Source organism: Pithys albifrons, chromosome 11, assembly GCF_047495875.1.
Source record: "Pithys albifrons albifrons isolate INPA30051 chromosome 11, PitAlb_v1, whole genome shotgun sequence".
NCBI classification, from domain to species: domain Eukaryota; kingdom Metazoa; phylum Chordata; class Aves; order Passeriformes; family Thamnophilidae; genus Pithys; species Pithys albifrons.
The window spans coordinates 20,401,000-20,421,375 of record NC_092468.1 but is presented as its reverse complement, the minus strand read 5'-3'; the positions used below and the strand labels follow the sequence as shown (position 1 = coordinate 20,421,375).

Here is a 20,376-nt window from a genome sequence, read left to right as displayed (position 1 = left end):
GGAATCATCCTTCCAAACTGTATGTAAAAACTATATGAGTTCCTACACCCACACATAAAAACCTTAAAATTTAAAGCTGTTGGCTTTGTACAGGAGAAGCAGGAGAGTCTGCTAAAGAAACCCTTATCAAATGGGCTGAAAGTCACAAGGGATCCAATTAAGATAAAAAGTTCAAACCCAGGACATTTCCTCTTCTTTCTGACAGCTTAGGCCTACATTAGACATCTGTTCTCACTATTTTTAATTACTCCCCTCTGAAGCAAACTATTCAAAACCTGACAATACATCATCTGTCCAATAAGGACCCCCCTCCATCAGAAGGTGCTATTTTGAATTAAACCATCTCCTCCACTGATGCAGTTGGAAACACAATCATAGCTTTGTGTAGAGAGAACAGTTCTGCTTAGTCAAGCTAAAACATCAGCAGAGATGGAAACACACCACGGCTTGTAACTGCAGGCCACTATTACACAGGCAGCTGCACTGAAATGATCTTCAGCTTGTCCCACAAGTGACCTCTACTCTGTCTTCTGCAGAATTAGGCAATCGCAGTAACTACTTCTGCCAGTTCAGAGTTAAATTACACAGGACAGCCTTTCAAAAAAAGAAACCCACTGTCTTTGGTTATCTTTACCTTACCTCAAACACTGGAAAAACAGATTCTATACATGAGAAATTCTGCTCACCCATTTCCAGTAATGGGAGCATTATTTGAAAAGAAAGAAATCCTAGAAGAAAGAACTCCATGAGTTCTCCAGATGACATTATACTTTAATAAGTACTGCACAAATTGCTCACAACACTTTGAAAAATTTTCAGTATTTCTCAGACTCCAAGGAGCTCCCATCATCTTTCTTTTCTTAAAATATTTATAAAGCTGTGATGTTTTTACTTTGCAGAATTGCCATTTAACATTCTTGAGTGATGCTACTCAAAACTTTCCAAATGCCATCTCTCTCATATAAATCTGAAAGCCCATTTTCTTCCACTTCAAGACTTAGAAACTCTGGTGTCAGCCTAAATGTATGACCAGTGCATGCTCAAGGCATTATGTACGTACAGAGCTGGAAATCACACAGATTGTACAGTACCATGCCCAATTATTTTAGATAAACTAATCTAATGCAATGACAGGAAGGGAAAGGGCTTCAGTCTTTACACCCATTCACTCAATTTCCAGTTCCCTTTTGCTTCCTTAATTCCTCAGCCGCTGGAGACTTCTCAAGAAAAGACATCCCCCTCTCCAGTATCTCCAACCCAGACAGACCTGCTGCCTGTTTCTTAGCTTGATCAGAGAATCTCATTGAGAAGTTCTTATGTACCCCACCTTGGTTTCAGAAAGTATACACAGTTATAGATCAATCCAGAAGAGTATTTCAACATATTCTGGTCCCACTGACTGGAATTGCTTAAGTGATGTGTTGGAGCAGAGCCAGTACAGTAAGGCCACAGAGAACATCAGCAAGACCCTTTTCTCTACCTTGTGGGGGTCTACTTACAAGATAAGGTTTTTTAAAACAAATTCCCTCTGTCTTTGAGTGCCCTCTGTAGACCTAAGACAGCACAGAAAGGGAGCTTGCCAAAAACTTTAAGGGAAAGTGAATTAACACAAAAAAGGGGGGGGAGGGGAGAAAAGACATCTGCTACACCCACAAGACATTTGTTAAATTACAGTATATATTAAAAATTCTACAGATACAAATGTGGTATCAGTTATCTCCTGCTGAAAGAACAAATGCTCAGTTGTGCTCTTGCACAATGCTTGAGCAGGGCTGCTTGTGGACTTGGACAGAATGAATTTTCCCTTCCTAAGAAAAAAGTAAAGGTAATCTCATCTCCCTTGTAACTCCAACCATGGAGAGATAAGAAAATATGTCTAAGGAAAGCATCCAAAATCAAAAGAAATGATACAGGGATTGTAGTTACATACATTTAAAAGCAAATGATTGCAAAATCATGACTGTGCATTACACTTAAGAAGAAACAACAGCAAATGGTCTGAATTTTTGCCCTCTGAATCACATTTTCCTTCAGGAAGACAAGACTTTTGCACTTGAAAAAACCCCATACTATAACCAAACTACAGTAACTTTCCACCCCTTTTTAAACACTGATAGACACCAAGCAATAGTGACTCCACACTTCTAGGAGACAATACAGCTTTTACTACGTGTTTTGACAAAAGGTCTATTTATTAATATTTCCATGCTGTGAATTGATGTGTTATATCATAACAACTCTCAACCAAATGAATATGGATTTACACATGAGGCACTAACAGCTCTAAAAGAAGATGTTAAAGACCACTGAATAAAATAGCACTTAATATAAGGATTTAGTGAACTGCAGAAACCAATACCTAACAAATACGATAAATGCACGTAATACTAAATTGTACCAAACTATCAGTCCACTTTTATGACAAATAAATAGATAAATCATTGAGTGTCCTTACCAGAACTACTCTCTGAAACCCCACAAAATTGTGATGTGGCAGCAGTACAGCCCTTGGTATTACACCACCTGTAACACAAACCATATTATGATAGTTTCTATCAATATTTATTTTAAAGGATGAAAAAAGGATAAAAGCTATTTTTCTATCAGCCTGTTAACTGAAAGAATTAGAACAACATTCAGTTTCCTACTGATAACAATATATGCTTAGCTAAGAAAATAAACAAAAATTAAAGACCGTTCTTTTGATTATTTACATGGAATTTATTTAAAAACAAATTACAGGCACAGTTTCAACTCTATCCTCTTCTCACTGTATTAGTTGAAAGCAAAACCCCAGCTCAGAATAGAGCATCAGCTTCAAAGGAACTTCTGTTCTTTTTGTCTGCCCACATTGACAAAAGGGGACTTTATGAGAATCCAGATTAGAGTTTACAAATAGGTAAGTATTGGTGCAGTAGCTCATTGCAGGGTTAGCCAGTGTATACAATCACAATGATACAATAGCAAGATAAAAAATTAGGAAATACAAGGCCATGATCAAATAAAAAAAAAATATTTTTTTTCAAAAATTACCATTTTTGAGTTGAATTTAACACCAAAAAGAGGAGAACACATTATATGAAACAATCCTTGAAACATTCTCATGAAGGTAATTCCTACAGGTGACTTCAAAACTTAAACACCCCTTAGAAGTCCATTACCCACCTGTGATCAGAATAATTACTGATCCTGTATTTGTGTAACAGTGATTCCTACCACCAATACTCATCCAGATTAAATCATTAGAGAGTGATTTTATGTAAACTAAGGGATTAACAAGAAAGGTTTGAAGGCAGAAATACAGGAACACTGTCTGGGCACCACAAAAAAAGAATCCATGTATCAAAAAACCACTGTTTGAAGCAGGACAAAGTAAAACAGATAACCCTGCCCCAAATGGAAGAGGATCTGAAAGGCAACAAACATCTAAACTCCAGCTAAAAGGGCTCATGAAACACAAGTCACACTGAAGGTTCCCTAACACCTCCTTACAACAAGGATTAAAGCCAAGGAAGGCAGCACATGCCTTGAACAGGACACAGCATTACAGACTTTCCATCATCCTAAAAGTAACCACTGACCTCTAAGAAACCCTCTGCTATTTAGTCTGTTGCTAAGCTGAACAATATTTTTCCTTTTTTGATTGAGGAACCCCAGGGTATTGTGGTCAGCACTCATTTTCCATGTTTAAATTCCCAAGAGGTTCAAATAAACTTCTCTTCCTCCCTCCTGCAAAACCTCAAACAGCCAAATGGAGATTTGTCACCAAAACCGTGGAAAGAACCCCTGGTGAGAGATGGGAGAAGGCCACATGCACTGATGGCTCTACATTCCTCCATGTATAGGGGACTGCAGCATTTGTTTAATTAATATTTCATTCATATCTCCATATTAATGGCCTACATTTCCAAATAAGGAGACATAAATACTACATTGCAGAGGAGTGAGAAGTTAATGCTACAAACCATCACTGTGAGATCATCAGTGCAACCATAATAAAGTCAATTTATTCATCATCACATTTCTGAGAAAAACACTCCAGTACCACCACCCTGGACTGTAGAAGTGCCCTGATCCTCTCTAACACTCACTGACAGCAGTTCACAAGATAAGTGAAAAGGTCCTGACCCTGTATTAAGGCAATTTTAATTCTCTGCTAGGCTATCATGTACTGCTTTGATCATTTCTACAAACATAACTGTATATAAAAACTGTATTGCTAAAATTTAATGTGAAAAAAATAGAAGCCAAGTTTAAAACACTTATAAAATTTTAACTCTAAGTGCAAAAGGTCATTAAAAGGGGATGTTGATCCTGCTTGTTTGAACAAACAAGACAAAGCAAAAAGTTTCAACACTTCCATGTTTTGAACTTTGTGCACTTCATGTTGACATTAGGTATTTTTCAATCATTTGGAACAAATTCAGTTTCAAGTAAATAACTGAAATTACCCCCCAAATGATGCCAAACAGGAGAAAGAACCCAGAGGCCCTGAAGCAGGGCAGGGTACCACTACACCCTCAACAGAAGCAACTGAGAGGAATTCCTTTCCTCTCCACAATTCCCCACAGAGCACACACACAAAACACAACACAGACAGAACACCAGAAATTCACCATTGCTTTAATGTCCCAACAACAGCAGGAAACTTGCTCAGAGTTAACTCACTTGCCATGGGATGGAGAGGGCCGAGGTGCACAGCAAGAATTAAATGCATGGCCCAGCTTGACAGGGCTTTTAAGAATGACTAAATGACAAAAGTAATTTTTGAGATGGATTCAGACACTCAGCTACTTCTGCAGTACTTGCAGCACATAATGTGACTATCAGAGAATCCCCTAAATTATATTTATCCTGAAAACACTTTGAACTTTCTTCAAATTAATACATAAGAGTAACAATCACTGCATGTGTGGCACAGATACATTACATAAAACAAGAATGTTCTTTTGGGTTTTTTAATGTACATTAGTGACATGAGCAGAATTTGTAGCAAAAAAACTTCACATATAGCAGAGGATGAAGGATAAAAACTTCACAGTTAATCATATTCCTACCAAGTGACGTGATGAAATGAAGCACATTGCAGGGTGCTCACCTGTAATCACAGGGCATAATTTCCCTAACTATATCCACTCTTCAGCTGTGAATTGCTTCATAGTTACATGCTTAGTCTTTATTTTTTCTTCCAAGATGCCTGTCTACATGTATTTCACAGTATCTGATGAGAATCAAACTGCAAAGCTACAGTCTCATCATAGAAAAAAAAAAAAAAAGAGTTGAGTAGGAGGGGAAGGCCTAAGAGATTTATCAGCCCCAGGGGGAGGACAAGAACAGAAAACACTGCAAAAATGTGCATGATTTTGAGAGCTCAACATTTTATGTGATGCTAACAGGCAAACTTAACAACTGTATCTGTTACTAAAATGCTCACACTCTGTAAGAATTTGTGCATCGTGACCATGAAATCTTTCCCTCTGCAGCTTAAAATATCTATGCATTTAAAAACCATATGCTAAACTAGACATTACTTCCCCACTGAAAAATTAATTAGAGAGCAGGAATTTTATCTCACTACCACCAACACACGTGATGATGGTGCATGTAAACACACTGCACTTGCTTTGGCACAGGACAGCGACAGAAATGGTAAAATTCAAAAGATCCTGTGAAAATGTCACTCTTTCTTGAGAGGTTGATTCCCATCAGTGAAGGTGGAGGATGGGCTGGATGGACCTGCCACTAGAGCGTGCTCCGAGACCAGCACGGAGCCCAGTCACCCATTGCAAGGGTGGGGTTTTTTCCACAACCTTTTTCGTTTTGCTGACAGAAAGAAACACAGGGAAAAGTGTGTCCAGCACTTCTCTGAATTAAAGGAACATAGCTATCCAAACTAGAACGACTTAATCTCTTACAATTACAGCATTGTTTGCAACCCTCCCAAGCTTTGGGCAGCAACTCCTATTACAGATTCTTCTCTTCTGCTTCTTAAACTGAAACCCTTACTGCTATTAGATTGGGGCTTCTTAAGTACCAATTTTTAAATTAAAAAACAAACAAAAAACCAACACAAAAATCCCCCCAAACTGGTTTTCAACAAACAACTATGTTTTTTTTAATGACTGTCTGGGGTTTTTGCTTGTTTTGATTTTAAATCATGTATTGGTAGGAGGAAAAAGACAGAAAAGTAAATGATGCGGTCATAAAAAGTACTGATGGGCATTTTATAAATTGAATATGGCCCTTCAGGGAGAGAGAAATTATCTACTTTTAGGAAGTATTGTTTACTGCTGTCTTCCCCACCAGACCACCTGTTTATAGTATTTGATGTTGTTTCTTTTCTGTATGATGAGTATGATTAGATATGAGATATTTGATCTGTTTGCTACAACTCATTCCCTCTAATGCCTCTATTTCAGAGACCATCCAACCAACAAATGACACCAGCCTCAAGGCAATGCCCCAAGTGAATGTGCATCTTTTCTTCTCTTCCTTCCCCTGTCACTTCCATAATTCATCCTCTTAACGATTTAAGTGCAGAGGATATTTTCAGAGTACATCAATGGTGCTCAAAAAGTCTTATACTTGACTGACTGCCAAGGGGCTCATCAAGGAAGCAAAAAGTATGTACAACTTTTTTGGAAACAAGATGCTGAAATTCTCATTCTTTCTGTTTGAGAGATTCCAAAACTTTGTCCTGATTGTAATTCACACTACTTGGCTTAATGTTTTTAAGTTTTATAAATATATGCTCAGTGCAAAAAAAATCCAACAGAGGAATCATTTTTACCAAACTGGAAGGCAGAAGCATTTAATATTTTAAAGGTTGTCTCCTCTAGTACTGTTCCATGGTGTTGCAAATGCTACGGGCACTACTTCACATATTCATTAAAAATGATCTCTGGAGCTTGCATCTTTTTCCTTAAAAAGCAGCTTTCAAAGTGTAAGCCACTCAAAAGCATTGCAAACCTCACTGTCAGCCTCTCATTCCTGAAAATCCTCCACTTTCCAGTTTTAGAATTTGGTAAATAAATATATTTTTCTTATTTTTTCCCCACTCTACACAATCTCCAGCAGCTTATTTTATGCCATCAACCATCCTCACTGCCACCATTCCCAGAGCAGAGGCTGCTACATACTCCAAGCCTGCCTTTGAATTCATGACCAGAGGTTCACCCTCTCCATGTGCAGAAAACGAGCAGCCTTCATCTTTCCATTTACCCCCATTAAGTCAGTGCCATCATGTTCTCCCAGGAGAAAAGTGCAAGAGCTAAAACACCACAAGCGACAGCAGCCAAGGACGCTCAGAAAGGAGAGGAGGAAAGAGCCCAACTGTGGGCAGTGACCGTGTATTGCCCCATCCCACTTCCTTTGGAACAGATACCAAGTAGCACCTCTGGGATGGAGCACACACCCCAAACTGGGCTCTAATTTGCTTAGAAATGTATGTAAAAGTAGTGGGGCTTGGCCCTAAATTGGACTGAGATCAGTTCGCATCATAATTATGTCATATCTAATTAAAGTCCGTATCACTAAAATAGAGACTCGCCAATGTAGATACAAATGTCACTTGGCAGCCACAGCAGTTCTCAAACCTGCAGCTGGAATGCAGCTCAGGACAGGAGAGTGTAATAAAGCTACTGATTGAATAACCTGATTGCTAGAATGTAGTAGTTTTGCTGTATTTTATAGCGTTGTAGTAACACCTTACTAGAGGGAACGACAGGTTCTTGGATTTCAGAGATTCCATTCAATCAGTATATGGAGTTACCACACCGACAGCTCTTGCACCCTCCCAGGAGACCTGAGGTAAATTCTTGGCTCAGGTTTGTAGTGAAAATAAGAAGGTGGCATTAATCTGGTCACCATTTATTCATAAATCCCAATAAACCCCGACAAATCTTAGATTGCGATTGCATCTGTGAGGACTAACAGCAAAAAGAAGGTGCCTGACAAAGTCTTTAACGTAGCTCTTATAATCTGTTTATCATCTGCTTACAGAGACAAAATCATCTTGGGACAGATTGATCACAAAGTCAACTGAACAATTCAAATCAGACTTACTGATGCCCAGGGTCCTGCTCTACGGAAAACATTCTGACAAGGAAATAAGAGTCTATTTTTCTTCAATTTTAGAAGCCTTGCAGCTGTGTATTGCTTAATAATTCAGTTTATTAAAGGCAACAACTGTCAAAATCTACACAAACTAATTTGTCGTGCAGCAATTTTACATTATTGGAATCTTGTTATAATCTGCCCAGCGCACGCGATCGCCTTCTAACCATGCCTGTAATTGGGCTCTTGGCTGCACAGGGCCAAAGACAGGAATCCAAAACATCTTCCAATCACGCTGAAAACTGTGCATGTTTGTAGAAAGTTACATTACTTCACGTTCAGACTCAATGGGCCTTTAATAATGGGAGAGGGGGAAAAAAGTGTTTGCAAAAGGACACTAATTTGTGGTGCTACTCAGAAAGTTACACGTTTGTATAAGAAAACACTGTCTCAAGGCCTGTAAATACTGGAGCAGCTCATACGGAGCACAAGACAAACTCAAACAAAACAGGTCAAAAATCCATTCAACTGGAAGAACACATTCCAAGTCTACATATCCAAAACAAACAAGAATCCCAGCCATTAAAAAAGTTCTGTATTTCAAATCTCATGTAGGCGTAAGAGTCACTCAAACTTAACTTGTTTACTTCCAACACACGAACTGTCTATTGCCTTTGCCCTCAACCCTTCACAGGGCAGATGAAGTTCCTTGAATTTATTGGTAGATCAGCAGCAGCTCAAGACATAAGAATTTGGTACAGGAATCATTGTCTCATATTCCCAGTGTTTGACAGACATTTCCTGTGTATTGATACACAAGTAATTTTTAAGATGCTTAACATGCTGTGACCTGCTATAATTGTACTTTGACAAATACCGTTTATTACTTTTGAACAAAAAAATTAGCAAGGAAATATTGCAAAGACAAGCAGGATTGCCCACACAGATATGCTTCTTAGCAGAGAAGAAAACACTGAAGTTGCCACTGAATCACAGAATCACTTACGCTGGAAAAGACCTCAGAGATCAGAGTCCAATCTATGACCCAGCACCACCATGTCAACACTTGAAACACAAGAGAATTTCTGCAAATTTTCAATGTATTAAGAGATTTTTTTTGATTACTAGAGAATCTTAAAATTTGTCTAAACACCTTGGCAGATTAAGAGTGCACCTTGTGATTGGTTCTCATTACATGAGAATCAACAGGACTATGTTAAACACAGGACTGCCTGCAATAAGCACATGCACAGACAAAAGACATCCTGAGTCACAGGGAACTGAAAAGAAAAACTTGAACTGTTACACAAAAAACCTCAGAAAAATACACAAGGACAAAAACTTCACAACAACCCCCTGCCAGTCACTTCCAACATGCCTCAAACTGACCATGAAACAAGAGAAATCAGAGAAATCACACTTCATGTGTCCTGCAGAGTTTAAACATGGGCCTCGTTATCTGCCTTCATACACAACTTGTGTGTCAGTGGTTTCAGCTCTTCCTCAGACCACTGTGAACTGGACAAACACTCCCAGCTGCATTTTATCAATGGATAACCAAACCTTATTAAGCACTTCTTGAAATGTCCTGGATCCCAAGTGATGCTCAAAACCCCAACCTCTCCAGCTGGAGTTCACTGCACCAGTGACACAACCTATTTTGTGTTGGTTCTCTGCCCAGAGCTGTCCTGAGCACAGCACAGTACATAAGAGCCAGGAAAAAGAAACCAAGAAAATCACAAACAAACAAACAAAACCACTTTGAAATTGAAATCTTCAGATATCTGCAAGAAAATGGGAAGCAAGAAGCTTTCTTCAATGAGTCTGTCCATCTAGAACTGTATGTTTCACAATGATGAGCTATGAACTACACTGAAACACATGCAGACACAGCTTTATAGAGACCAAATAAAAAAGAGCCCATCCAAAGAGCCCATCCCCTTTGGAGGGGTGTTGGCAGCTGCCAGTTTGGCTGTGAAAACTCCAAGCCCCACATTACACTTCCTCTATCATTGATAACTGTGCCCTCCAACAAGCAAACAGCTGCACACCCACCCTCTGAAGTGCAGGGGATTAAAAGGCAGAACACTAAATCTGCTTGTTGTTAGACATTTGGTACTAATATGGGCTTTTCCTCACACTTCCAACAAATGCTGAGAAGACCTTCATGCAGAAAATGCAGTGCATGGTCGACAGATGCCACCACTGCCAGGTGAGTTCCACAGGTAACAGCAGCTGGGTTTTAATCCAATAATAGCAAATGCTTTCTAGGACACAGCTTAAACCTTGTAGGACAACAGCTAAATGAGTAATGTAAACCCTATAGATAGTGAGGAAACAATTTTTGTTCCCTGTGAGTTGAATGCTCACAGCAAAGTTACTCACACAAGAGGGACAAGATACAAAGGCAACACACAAATTCCACAGCCAGCAGTCACAGCCTGGGGTATCACAGCACTGTTCTACAGAGTTCAGTGGAATGCATAGAAAAATGTTTGGATGTGTGACAAAACAGATCTAAAACATGAAGCATATACAAAGTATAATCCATTTCTCACATAGTTTTTCTGCCTTATTACCAACTCAATTAAGAATTCATAAGGGGGCAAGTATCACACACTTATTGATTTGCAGATGATTTTAAGTGTGAGAGAAGGCAAAAGGCAAGGGGAATAGGCAGAGGAGATACAAATCTACACAGAAATTTGTCCCATAGAGCAAACAAGAACATCTCTTTGGTACAGTAACACATGTGCAGTAAGAAGCGATGTGCTCTTGAATGCATGTTTTACTCTGATTCCAAAAGACAAGGCTTCTTGTGAGACAACCCTTATTATTTTATTCCTCTTCAGTTTGTCTATCAGATACACACTTTCAATGGAGGCCTAAAAACTGCCCCCTTCATACACAGGAAAACACACAGTGCTGATGATGATTCAGGACTCAAAAATTAAGATGAGATGTAGACAACGTACTGTTGGGTTTCCTGTTAGGCCCTCCTTCAAGAGGGAGACCTCCCTCAGTTGCCAAGTGTCATTACTTTGAAATTGTCATCCTCAAAAAGTGGTTTTGAAGAACACACCAACTTTGTTTTCAAGGTTTACATTGCAAAGGCCCATAAGCCTGAATATTACTGAAGCAAAACTTTCAGAATTAAACATACACGCAAAGAAGGACACACAGCATAGATGAATAATACATGCCTATAAATAAGCAGAAAAATAGACTTGAAATATCCACATAACTATTAATTAGTTATTAATATTAGATCACTGGTCTATTTCCCTTCAAATTAGCCACCCACTAGCAAAATGTCAATTGCAAAACAAGAGACTTTATTTATAGTACAACCTACTTTGAGTTTTGAGCGACGTGTCAGCCACTGCTCAATTACAATACCCCTATTGTGTGCCTTCCCAAATTAACACCTAACCTTCATTATTGGCAACTATACCAAAAGCCATGGTACATTTCAGTAGTCTTTATTACAGCACATAAGCTGCTGCAAACATTCTTCTATCTAGAGAAAGGATTGGATACTGGACACAGTGATGCTGGAAGGAGTGAGTGTCCAGGACATGACAGTAAGAAATTTTTGGACTTGGTTTTTTAATTTCCCCACCCACAGCCTGGCTTTGATTACTGGTACTACAAGCAGTGCCCTGTGAGATGCAATACAATGTACAACTCCATCTTTAGGCTGTATTTAAATGGAAGAGTCACCAACAAAGCTAAAATCACCACTTTAACAATATATCTCATCAATCAGTGGGGGGAAGGGCCTGCACCTCCACAAGACACTCTGCACGAAACTACCCTGGGTCCAGACCAAGCCCCACAGTGATTCAAGAGTCAGCAGGAGTGAAGACACTCCACACACAGTACCCACTGACACACTGAGGTCCTGCTACAGCCTCTCCTGTTTCTTCTATCAAGGAAAATCAACATGGAACTTTCCTTCTCTACAGCTTTTGTTAATGATGTAACTGAGGACTCCTCTGGCAAAGCCAGACCACAGACTTCAGAGGAGGCAAATTACATTTTTAAAGAACATGGCCTATTCCACTGTTTTCTTCTGTTTTGTGATTTGCCCTCAAAACAGTTCTCTTCTTCCTTTCCCTCTCCAGATGCCTGACACTATCTGCAGAAAAGTGGAAAAAGGAGCATCCTGGAGAGGCTCACTGAAGATGGAGAGCTGGCAGGAGAAACCCTGCCAGCACATACTAAATTGCCTCAAGCCTTCTGCTGAGAGAGAAGCAGGGCTCAATTGTTTCAGGTATATCTGCCACGGAGAGGAAGCAGAAGTGGAGACAGAATTACATAGAAACAGTTCTCTAAACAAGACTAAGGAACACCATCTCCTCAACAAGATGTGACCCGTGCTCATGATTCAGCGGATAATAATAATAATCTATTTTTACAGTTTTATAGCAGATTAATTTGGAATGCTCAGAAATGTTTGGGAGATAGACTTGAAGAGAAACACAGTAATCATTGCTGCTCAGCTTTCCTCTTGGTACAAAATCACATCACTTTCCATCAGCTTGCAGGAGCAAATTCCTCCTAATAATGCCTTTTACTTCCTTCTACAGCTAGCTCTTTCAATCTTGTAAAAAATAAAAAAAATCATCCTCCTAAACTTAAGATTTACAAAAAAACAGGGGCTCTCTGCCAGCTGTTTAATTTCTCATGTATTTATGCATAGCAAAGCACTTGCACAAAGAAATCAATTGTAGCTGTAACTAATTTTGCACATTGTCAATTCACCTTTAAATCCAAGGGGAGTGAAGAGAATCCTGAATTATTAAGATCATCATTTGCTTTCTGGGAACAGGATTGTCTATGTTTTTCAATTTCCTATATTTTCCTTTTGTCTTAAAATTCCCTTTAACACTATAACTATTAAAAAACTGAAGGAGTCAAAAGTGAGAAAAGGAAACAAGAGCTGCAAGAAGAAACAGAACACAAAGCTAGTTGGGATCCAAAGCCACTTTCATCACATGGGATATTTTTATATCCATTGTACAATTTATTTTTTCTAGTAACTGTCACACTTGTAAGCAGAAAAGCTTCAAGGTGCTTGAAAAGGAGGTAATAAAGAAAAGATGAATGTGGTTCCATCCCCCCCTTGATGGGCTATTCCTTCAGGCATTTTGAAAAATTTAAACCTTAAGAAGATCATTTAAAAATTTTCAGGATTAGGGTGGGCTTGACCAGCTAAGTGAAAGTCTCCACTATCAGCAAATGCCATTCAAGCAATAGCTGTAGGAACCCACATCTTACAGCTCTGAATAAAAACTGGAGCCCAGCTATCAATAAGCAATTTTGCCTCTGTAGCTGTAACACCACAATCAACACCACATTAGTTGCTTTATATAAAACCAGCAACAAGTCAAGACTTAGTTCATATCTTCTGATTTTTCTCCTATTCCAAATCAGTTTGCTGCAACACTTATCTTAAAACATGCAAACACTACCAGCAGAAGGAAAATATTATTTTTATTTTTTTTAGTTACATTTACCCCAGGCAAAGCTGGTTTTACAGATGGAAGGACATTTGACATGATTTTTTTATGGTTTAATTCATCTTAATAGAAATAGGGATAGAATTTAAAGGTTTGGGTAAGCTATGAAGACAAATGGTTTTCTAAGTTCTGCCTCATACAGATCACTCAAAGCAATCTACACAAAAAATTTCTTCAAATCATGGAAAAACCCCAAGTAAATAATGGACACAACCCCTATTGCTGGGAGATGAACACCCTTTTGTAAGTGCTGTGTTTTCAGATTATTATCAAATATCCCACAGCTTCCCTGCCACTCCTGAGGGAACCAGTTTCCACCTGACAAACCACAGACTTCATGGTCAGGCCACGTGGATCTCCTGGTCAGAGGATTCCCCCTCAAAGATGCCAGGGAAGCTGCCTTTCCACTGAATTTACCCCAATTAACTGAAATTATTCTAACTGAATATCCTGTTATATAACCACAGAAACAATAAATCCTTTGCCATCATGTTCTTCACCCGAGTTCAGTTTGGAAGAAGCTCCAATGACCCTGTGCAGCACAGCAAGAGAGGCAGACAGTCAGTCACTTACACAACCCCTGTGGTCACTGCCGAGGGCAAACCTGTGACTCAGGCTATGGGAGGCAGAGGGATGAGGCAGCAGCACTGGCAAGTGATCATGGACTTCAGCTCCCAAATCTGCTGGAAATGTTACTCCAAATGTACTGAAAATGTTATTTTCTGCCTCAGGAGAAGCAAATGGTCTGTCTGTTCAGAATGGCAACACTCGGATGAGAAGAGGCTCATTGTGGATATGTCACAAAATGTGTTATTGAAAAACAAAAGTAGTTCGTTTTGTCACAGAGAAAACAGAGCACTTGCACACAGTTAAAGGTTCGTAGGGCTTTCTACACCTGTTGTACTTTCAATTTATACATACACACTGTAATTCTAAAAGTGCTAGGAAAAGTTAACAGCAGGTCCATTTTTGTTCCTTTTTACACTGAGAAGCAAACTATTTAAGCATTAACTACCCTTGACAATGCAATTAAAACCTGACCCAATTTTCCAGACACAAACGACCTGCATTTTTCACAGCACAGCCATATGTAACCAAATTCATCTCTGTTTACCCTGTTCCTCAGTTCCATCTGTAACACTAAAACCTGAAGGAAAAAAACCCCAAGGCTACCAGGAATCAGTGCCTGGGAGGAAAACAAGCAGGTACAGGAGCAGGGGAGGAGATGCCACCCCCACAGCTCTGCTTCTATCACCTGCAGAGAAGGAAGAGTCAAACAGGTCTATGGGCAGAATTTATATCACTGCTTTGCACTGCAAAACAGACAGCAAGTGAATTACAAGGCTGCAAAGCCAGGATTATATAAAACCAAAAAACCTCTGGAAGTCATCATCTTTACTATTGAGTATAAATCACAACATGCACTGATACAAACCCTTGTAAAAGCTCTGATGTGGTTTTACATACACTTGGATAAAACAGAGCAGTACAAAAACATCTACAAAACACACAGGCAATTAAAAGGCAACACATGCATCAGATCATGGAGACTTTATTCATTTCACTTAAAAATGTTGCTGCTCTATTTCAGGCCCATCCCTTTTTGCTCAAGGAACCTTCACTACAACTAAAGCCAGACACAATGCACATTATTATGGCCATTTATTTTAATAACAGCATCATCCAAAAGACCCTTTTTTTAAGATGGGGACCCCATTATGCTAACGTTGCATAAACACATAGGACTTCATTCCTGTGCTGAAGAGATCGTAATTTAACCAGACAAGGTCAATAAACAACATCAAAAGTCAACAACAAAGACTCCTTTAGATAACTTTTGTTGTTTTGTTTTAATATATATTCCCTTAGGTCATCTGCTACTCCCTGTCATGGACCAAGGTTCTCCAGAGAGTCAGTATCACTGCTGTCTGTCCTCCCAGAACACCCATTCGAAAAGTAAAAAAAGAAAAAAGAGAGAGACGAGATTCCTCTTCTGTGGGAGACAAAATACACTGAAGAGTCTTCAAAGATAATGGGAGTGTTGAGATGTAACAAAGTTTTTCCAGACATTCCAGAAAGTGCCAGTTGTTTCTGAGTTAGGATAAATACAATGTTGAATATTGCCATCTTTATCTAAATTCACTAACTTTTCCTCTGGCCAGTGGAATGAAATATTTGTAGTACTGAATGAGGATTAAACCCTTGGTTTACATGGGGAAAAAAACTATCTAATGAGCTATGTCAGGCATCTATCCTGTGTTTTGAAAAAACAATCTATATAGCAGTGAGAGAACGTGACTCCTCTTATTTTCTAACCATACAGCAAAAAGCCTCCTCAGCCAGGGCTGGGTCGGCCCCAGCAAACACGGCAGAAACTCGGGCACTAAGCAGGACTAGAGCAGAGCAAGCAGGGACGTGTTTTGTGGGAACAGGCCGAGAGAGGAAAGGAAAAAGCCTCACAGGAACAGGAACTTTTTCTGTTTGTGGCTGTTGGGGTGAATTAAGGAATGCCTTATTAAACAGCTGAAGCTCCAGAAATTTGCAGCCATTATCCTGGTGTGAGGCAAAGCGTCACACGTGCACTTCTGCCTGGCTGGGGGTCTTTCTTTGCTCAGCAAATATTTAGTAGATTTAAGATTCCCCAAACAAATTACTTTTTCTAGATATTACTAAAAGAATCCATATAGCTCAGACTTGGTTAGAAGTGATAAATAAAGACATTTCCTACAGTGAAGTCCATGCTTTACAAATCCTACAGTCTCCTGTACTAAGATGTAATGACAGAAGGACAAAAAGAAGCAAAAGTCCTTCCTCAAAATGCTGCGATTTAGAGGATTTTTTGGCATTCACCTCTTACAAGGGAAAAAATTGTCCTCCTCCTCCCCTTTCCAGTATATTCCTTCTCTTTTCATTTAAGTCAAGATGGGTATCATGAAATTCTTCTCTGGAATACAAAGCAAGTCACGGAAAGCTTTTCCTTTTGACAAATCCACTATACTTAAGGAATGCAAGTGTTTCCTTCACCCAGTTCTCCAACTGAGCTTCCTAATTATAGCACTCTTATCACAGGATTTCAGGGCCTGTATAGCACACTGATTTCAAAGTTGAGATGACCACAAACTGCTCTTCAAACCCTCTAAACCCATGCACATGGTAAGATCACACTGTTGGGTCACAACCTTGACAGTGCACAGCAAGTTGTCTGTGTAAACAAGCCCCAGCATTATCTTCCCAGTTGTCCTCAGTTATACTCAGCCTCCATAAACCATCCAAGGAAAGGCTGTGAATTCACCCACTTCCCAAACAGGCCCTTTCAGCTGACCTCTAGGCAATTTTCATGAGTGTAGCCAGAAGAGATGTGTGAGGCAAGGCTAGATTTATTTTATTATTAAATATATCTGAATTCTCTGACATGTATTAATTTTCAAGTGCAAGATTCCAGGCACTCAGCAATAGGACAAGGGGGCACGGGCTTAAGCTCTGCCAGGGGAAATTTAAGTTGGATATCTGAAAAAAATTCTTTACAGAGAGAGTAATCAGGCATTTGAATGGCCTGCCCAGAGAGGGGGTGGATTCCCCATCCCTGAAGGTTTTTAAACTGAGATTGGACATGGCACTGAGTGCCATGATCTGGTAAAGGGACAGGAGTTGGCCCAAGGGTTGGACTTGATGATCTCAGAGGTCTTTTCCAACCCAATCGATTCAATGATTCTGTGATTCCTGTGGATATAGCACTGTTTGGAACACAAATGACATGCTGCAGAGCAAGACAGTGGGGAAGCAAGTGCATTACTCTGTGACCTACATCTCCTCCTGGGATCTCCATGCTCCTTTCCTTACTCAGAGCACTGTGCCTACAAACCACTATGGATTTTCCACTGGATGAGTTACAAGTCACAAAACTATGTGGAACAATTGACTTTGCTTAGGCTGCAATGCCTTTTCTTCAAAAGCAAGCACAGAAGTTCCTAACTTATGAGTCCTGCATAGCTGACATCTTTTTAAATTGATGTCACTCACCACAGCTGGTGCTTCTAGCAAAACTCTGCTCAAGCTTTGCCTTTCCCTATGTTTCTCCACTCATGCATTATGCAAAAAGTCCCACATCTATCTTGGGGTAACAACAGAACCTTAGAACACCAAAAATGAGTATTTTTTCCATAGATTTGCTATGTATAGATGCCATGAGTTCTCTTTGGGATGCTTTAGAATTTATGCACGCAACACTCCTTTTTAAAGCATAAATTTAAAGATTTACATAACAGATTAAACTGCTTTCCAAATCAGACAAAAAATGAGTCCAAGACATGTGGTTCTCAATTTGCTGAACTAAAATGTTCACATTAATTAAACTGTTTTCTCCCAAGTGACAGTTTTTGTCCCATGTTCCCAGTTCCCTCACGACCCAGTGGCAGAGCTCCCATGAACTCCAGAGACTGGGGCGTCAGGACTAAGATATTTCAGTGGATCACAGTTATGCTATGCCATGTAACACTTTTAACTTCTTCCAAATATGCTCCAGTTCACATCTGACCGTGGATGACTGAAAAGCAGCCTGATGAAAATGAGAAGCCTTAAAAGAAGCAGTCTAAGTCCAAGTCAACCTCAATGGCATAATCCTTGCAACTGCCTCAATATGCTCATATTGGAAGACAAAAAATGGGATTTTATTTAGTTTACATTAGGATGAGAAGGAAATTCAACTGAAATACGTGGACCACCATGGAGACAACCACAGCATGTGTGAATAACAACCCCCCTTCCCCCTCAAAAAAAAAAAAAATCAAACAAAAAAATCCCCCCCAAAATCCCCTTAAAAGCCCTCCAAAAAGCCACCAAAACAAGAGGTAGTGCCTGTTCCTGTAGGCTATGAGGAGGCTGATATGCTGAGAAACCTCAGTCAGCTGCAGCAAAGGGAATGGCAAAACAAAACTGGATGGGTCAGGTCAGTGACAGCAACTTTGCTCCACAACAGCCTATTCACGGCAGCTCCAGCTTGAGCCAAGAGTCTGCCCACCTCCTGGGGCGGACTTTCACCAAGGAATCTTGCAAACTGCAACAGCAGTTAGAGAATATCTTGGGGATAATCCAAACTGAAGATTCAGCACAAAGGGATTTTGTTTTTAGAAAAAGTTAAATATAAAAGAGGCTGGGAATTAGGCCAGCAGAAAGGTACACCAACAATCTTTTCTAAGCTGCATTCACAAACTCAAAAACATCCTAGTTACTTCCTTACCGTAAAAAGAATGAAATGTGTATGAGAAAAGGCAGCTGTGATCTTGCCTAAAGTGCAGCACATCACCTCAGTATTTTATCTTTTATTTAGAGCAAAGCCTAATGTGGTTTCCATTTGCAATTTACATAATTAAGTCACCTCCTCATAGTTCAAAGGTAAGGGCTCAAATACCCTCACCTACTCCTCAGGTTACTTCCTATTTCCCAGATGGTCAGTCAGTCTCCCCAAAACACCTTCTGAGCCTCGGCCACTTCTTGGTTAAATCCATTCTGATGGCTCATTAGTAGAATAATTTATCGGCTGTTGCAAGAATAGCTGTTACAAATTTGTTTTCTATGTAAATCAGGTTCCATGAACTGGGATGGAATTCCAGCCTTTCTGAAAGCATTTTAATGTGAAATGCTGACATCAAGTCTTAAGTTCATTTGATTATTTTTTCTGTTTATGTTATTAGCAGCCAGTTTTTCTGGCACTCTTTTCTGTTCCAGTTCAATCACTCGGTTGAATTACTTGAACTTCTGCTGAACTGCACCAAAAAAAAGGAAAATTAACTAATGCCTCATTTGATCTTGTGACCATAAAACTTGTGTTTTCATTCCCTCTTTAACCTTTGACCATCTATTTTTTCCCTTAATTTGTGTGTTATGTACCTGATAGTTTCAAATTTGTTTCTTTTATTCATGGAAAAAGAATCTGCTCTGGTTGTTGATCTGCCCTCTGTTCATTTTAACCACCACTGACTTCATTCTGGATTCTCATTAATAAGCACACGCATAAACTCACGTCTTCACAGTCCATCATATATACATGTTATTTCACTTACTGTATGCTCTTTACCAGAAGTGCATGGTTGTTTTCACAAACCATGTCAACTAAGGTAATATAGAAAAATTACAAGAGTGAAATGACTGATTTTGTAGCAGCTCATTTGCCAGTTTATTACTTTATTGAAATCCTCTCCTTTTCATATTGTTATGATGAACTTTAACTTAATTTAGGCTACTGGGCTTATCTTTTTTAAAAATAGCTGTCAAACACCTGAATACATCATAAAACATTATTAAAACACATGTAGACCTTAATAAAATATGGTTCACCTACAGTCAAAAGAAATTAAGTGAAAAGAGAAGATTTCATGAATATCATTAATCAGGAGAAAGATTCCAAGTGTGGCTCACATTTGACATCAATACCTTCCATTTGTTTGAATATTAAATTCACAGATGCTGATCCTACATACATAGGCTCAGTATGAATCCCAGTATTATTCAGATCCCTTGCCTTGAATAGTTTCTTATATTTGTTCACTAAGTTACAGCAAGAACACACACATGACCTTTATTCACAGACACAGGTGCACTAACCCACTGACCACAGTTTCTGTTCATTTGGTGACCCAGAGACCTGGGATGCAAGTGCAGCTTCCCAACCTGCCATCCATGCTGGGGCCACACAGACCAAGGTCCCTGGTCTTTGGAGGCCAACAGGGCTCAGTTTCTCCTGAGTAAATCAAAGTCAGCATTGTCAGTGCCATTCCCTCCTGCCTACAGACTTCCTGTT

At 39.4% G+C, this 20,376-nt stretch overlaps 1 protein-coding gene across 5 annotated transcripts in view; it reads right to left on the bottom strand.

The window, feature by feature from the left end:
- The window catches only part of TBL1XR1 (TBL1X/Y related 1), a 112,625-nt gene that overhangs the window by 38,482 nt on the left and 53,767 nt on the right, over window positions 1–20,376 (bottom strand). For 3 of the 5 annotated variants that reach the window (XM_071566066.1, XM_071566068.1, XM_071566069.1), the window contains exon 3: window positions 2,456–2,523. The exons of the other annotated variants lie outside the window; for them this stretch is intronic. The gene's annotated coding sequence lies outside the window, so the exon portion shown is untranslated. The remainder of the gene's footprint in view (window positions 1–2,455; window positions 2,524–20,376) is intronic. 5 annotated transcript variants of the gene reach the window in all.